Below are 4978 nucleotides of genomic sequence, written 5' to 3' on the forward strand. Positions count from 1 at the left end.
TCAGCCTCAATCCCCACTCTTTCTTTACAGCCAGAGGTTATGAGGACTTCTCTTCCTGCCACTGGAACCCTGGGCTTACAGGGACTGGTGTGGGGCTGCAACCCCTCAATATTCAGGAGGCACCTCTGCAGCTGAGATATCCCTCCCAAATTGTATCTGCCACACGTGGGTGTGGGACCAGCCTGTTCTATATCTCTGCCCCTCCAACCAGGTTTGATGTGGCTTCTTCTTTAATTCCCTAGTTGTAGGACTTCCATTCAGCCAGATTGCAGGTGGTTCTAAATGACAGTTGTTCTGTAATTTAGTTGTAATTTTTAGTGGTTGTGGGAAAAGGCAAGTACCATGTTTACCTATGCCACTTAAATGTAAAGTTCTTATCTACTATCTTCTTATTTCTAAACAGAAAGTGATTAAAGGGTTAAATGCAAGAACAATGTCATTATTTATTCAGTATTTAATAGCCACTTTTCCATCTCTATGGAGGCTGTTTCCTAACACTCTTTTAGGATGGAGAGTAAAATAGTGCCAAATATAAACATCAAATTTCTCCTTTCTGGATAGTTGTAAAATAAAAAGAAAAATCTAGTCACTATTATGAACAATGTTGGAAACATCATTGTGAGATGCATGACATGAGACAGATTGCCTGTTTAAGTTCTTGACTTTCAATTGATATAAGATACAGAAATCTATTAAATGTTTTATATTAAAGTGAGCAACATATACTAAAATCCCAATAATTAATTTTTAGAGATACTGTATACAGCAAAGAAAAAAATTCCATCAAGTGTCACTCAAATTTTCTCTTTATTTTTCCAAAAACGTAATGGAATTCTTAAGTGGATGAACAATCCAAACCTTTGCAGTGACTAATAAAAGCTTTTCAATTTTCAAAACTTCTGGTAATTATTTCTGACCTGAATAGTTTTATATCCTACCCTTAGGTAAGCGTTTCTGCAATTGTTTCCTTAGATAAACAACAGGCTCCTACTGGTTTGGGTTTGCTATTGAAACGGTGCTTCCTCTCTTGCCCATTCTCTTTCTTTTTTAGGTATAAAGGTTAATTAATATTTATGTAATATGAGAACAACAAATTATAAATTTTAATTGATGATATATTCCACAAACATCATATAACCCAGAAAAATTTAACCATATTAATTGATGCATAACATTTTTTGGCTGAGTACTTTTAATCACCACTTCAGATGACAATACCTTTTCAGCTCATTTTCTATGGGAAAAAAAGAAGGATAGTTGAGACTTTTCTTCAATATAGCTGATACTTTTCTTTTAAATCACTGACAGTTTAGAAAAGCTTCTTTCTGTATCATCCTCATTGGTAATCACTGCTTAAGGCACATCTATCATTTCCTCCCAGTTTCTTACTCAGGAGGTGCTTCTTGCCAGGGCAAGCCATAGACACTCCAGGCACCCCTCCTTTAGTGTCTCATTTTGTGTTTTCGGATTTGATTATCCCATCTTCCTGTTTTATAATCTCTTGACTCATCAGGAGAGGAGAATGAGTATCATTATTTTTTAGTTCTTTTTCTTTTTAATTTCTATTTTTGCTCAATCCCTCCACCTCCACCCAGCCTGCCTCAGCCTTCTCCCACAGCTGTCAGCCTACTCTCTATCTATGAGTCTGTCTCTATTTTGTTTGTTACTTCATTTTGTTCATTAGATTCCAGGTATGAGTGAAATCATATAGCATTTATCTTTCTCTGACTGGCTTATTTTGCTTAGCATTATGCTGTCCGGGTCCATCCATGCTGTTGCAAAGGGTAGATTTCCTTCTTATTTACAGCCAAGTAGTCTTTCATTGTGTAAGTGTAGCACAGCCTTTTTATACACTCATCTGCCAATGGACACTTGGGCTGCTTCTAAATCGTGGCTATTATAAATAATATCGCAATGAATATGGGGGTGCACATATTCTTTGGAAATAAGTATCAAATCCTGTGTCTTAAATTGTTACTGTATAAATGCTCATTTAAAAATTAGTTTAACTTTAAACATATTTAACACTTTAATCTGCATTTTAAGGTAGTTCTTTCTTAAGATAGAATAAAAGAAAATCTGATTATTATTATTATTTTTTATGTATTGTGTTTAAGACACAACTAAAAAACTCTAGGTCCAATTGAAAAAGTACTTAAATATATGTTGAGATTTTATATAAAACAAAGTTTTTACTTAGAACTCTTACAGAGGCAAAGGATTCTCAAGCCGAAAGCATAATCTCCTTCCTCCATTTCTGTCAATCTGTCTCTCCAGTTGGGTTCCCTGGGTTTATAGTTTGAGCGTAGCTCTCCATCCATTTAAAAAATATATCCAAATCAAGATGGTTTATCCAACACATACACTTGGAAATGCAAGACATTCACCATAAAGAGAGAAAACAATTTAACATTTATATAATTCATAATGTGTTTTTACTGATTTTGACAAAAACAGTTATATCTCCCTCATTCCAACTGCCCTCCCCTTCATCCATGAGTAGGAGATATTAAGACCCTCTTGGTTAGTGTCCATTATAATTTTTCTACTATATAATATTGTAGCTTGCTTCTTCCCTATCGAAAAACACATGAAATATCATGATAGTTTAATCTTTTTTTTTTTTCATTTTTCCATTACTATTCGTCCCCTCTATGCTCTCTTCCCCCTCCCCCTCCACCACAGTCACCACACTATTGTCCATGCTCATGAGTTCTCTCTTTTTTGCTCAATCCCTCCAACCTCATAATCATTCTCTCCCCCGCTCCCCACTAGTACTATCTGTCTGCTATCTATGAATCTGTCTCTATTTTGCTTGGTAGTCCATTTCAGAATCAATAGATTTCTTAATAATGGGAAAGAAGAACCAAATTCTTTATAAACACATGAAAAGGCAAACTGCTCTTGGAGTATAGTGTATGACATTTTGTAGCACCATTAGCCTCAAAATACATAGACTGGAAACATTGTACAGAAAAATACTCATAATGAAATACTAATTGAAATACAAAGTCTAACTTAGTAAAACAAAACAAGTTTCTTTATTGTATTATAAAATATTTTTTTTAATGTAAAGAACTCCATCTCTTGAGTAGTATTATGATTTATTTAAGCAAGTAAATAGAGGACTTGACTTTTATACCTAAATACCAATCACTGTTTAAATCTGCTTTCTAAACTTGACATTAGATGTGTGTATTTCCATGGTTATCAAATTTACACATTTCCTGTCCCTAGTAAAAGTGATGTTTTTTACAGAGAAGATAATTTGAAAGAAATTTCCAATCTGCTCCCATAAGAATTTGCACATACATTCTGACCCTTATCTTCTATAATCTGTTTTATTTTTCTCCTTCTTACATGAGGGCTCATCTATTAACTTCTAGAACAGTAGATGGACTGCATTCAGAGGTTTACCCTCTCCAGTTAAACACCATCACTGTTTATGTACTTGAGCCATATTAATATTTGATTCAAACACTGCAAACTGATGAACGGAACTAATTCAGGTGAAGCAAATACATGCCAAACTAAAGATTCAAAGGTAAGCCATGTCCTTCTCCAGACAGCGATTTGACATTACTAGTATTATGTTTCAAAGTGGAAGAACATGGCAAATTTAAATATACTTGTCATTAGTCCTTTCCTGAATATAACCAATTATATCTCTAATTGGTTTTCAAACATATTACCTACACTTCAAAATAAAGCTTTGAGGGGGTTTCTTAATAATAATTCAGAGCATACCTTAGTTCTGTCCCTTTGACAGGCATAAGTATTTAGATATGCAAATGTGTGAGACATAGCAGAATTTCAAATTATGAACCTTTGTGCTTTGCACCTGTTTTCATTTTGTCATTAGTTTCGCACTAGATTTTGAAATACTGATTTAACATAATTTTGCTATTATGAAACTTAGGAAAATAAATTCACATAATTATTAATTAAAAGTTCTTTTTAGGTTTTGAGATACTATTATGCGGAAAGAAGGAGGAGACTAACACAAAGTTAGCTCAGGGGATAGGCAAATTTAAATTGTTTCAGAGGAGTTGACTATGTTGACTCTAGAGACATCCTCCTTAACAATAAAAAGTAAAACTTATTAGTCAATTTTTTTCTCTTTATTCTTCCATACATTGTTTATGCAAAAACACTTACCGAGTTTCTGATCAGTAGCTACATTGTTAGATTCAATAACACAGTACCTGAAGCATAATGGCAAATATGGGATTAAAATTTTCACAAAATTATATAATAAAGAAGAAAGGATTAAATATAATAAAGTGTATTGAGAAAAATCTAAAATGTGTTTAGAACCTATACATAGATAAGATATTAGAGATACAAACTATATCAAATTGTCTGCCCCAACAGTTGAAACATGATATGTAAAGGAAAAATTATGTTGACTTCACTATATCACTTAACTCTTAAAGCAATTATGTAAAGTGGATTGTAATAATGTCACTTTATAAGAGGAAAAGTGGCTGAAGGAAGGTAAATAGCAGATCTGGCACAACCCCACTTCTGGGTAGCAGGGTTCCAAATTTCATGTGTATTTTTTTCTCATTGAAATATTCTAAGAAAAAATAATATCATGGGTATCCCAAATCATTGAGAAATGCCTTTTTATCAAGGAATATAAGGGACAGAGCCACTGTTAAAAAGAACAATTTTGAACGTCATCCTGCAGGGCCTATATAATACCATGAATAGATAGGGAAATTTTATATTCCAGGAGGAAGAAAACATTCAGAAGGTAAGAGCCTAACTTATCACAAAGCAAATATCAAATTCTAGCTTTCCCAATATTATCAAAACTTTTTGTGGATAAGACAAACCTGAATTTATTGCTTTCAGCAGTAAAAAAAAACTCTGGCTATCTTAGAACTCATCCAGCAGGAGAGGTCAAAATTAGAATATTTATGAGATTTGGATATCAGATTTAATGTGGGGTTTTTAGTAGTTGATTAAGATT

This window comes from Myotis davidii, unplaced genomic scaffold, assembly GCF_000327345.1.
Source record: "Myotis davidii unplaced genomic scaffold, ASM32734v1 scaffold99, whole genome shotgun sequence".
Taxonomy (NCBI): domain Eukaryota; kingdom Metazoa; phylum Chordata; class Mammalia; order Chiroptera; family Vespertilionidae; genus Myotis; species Myotis davidii.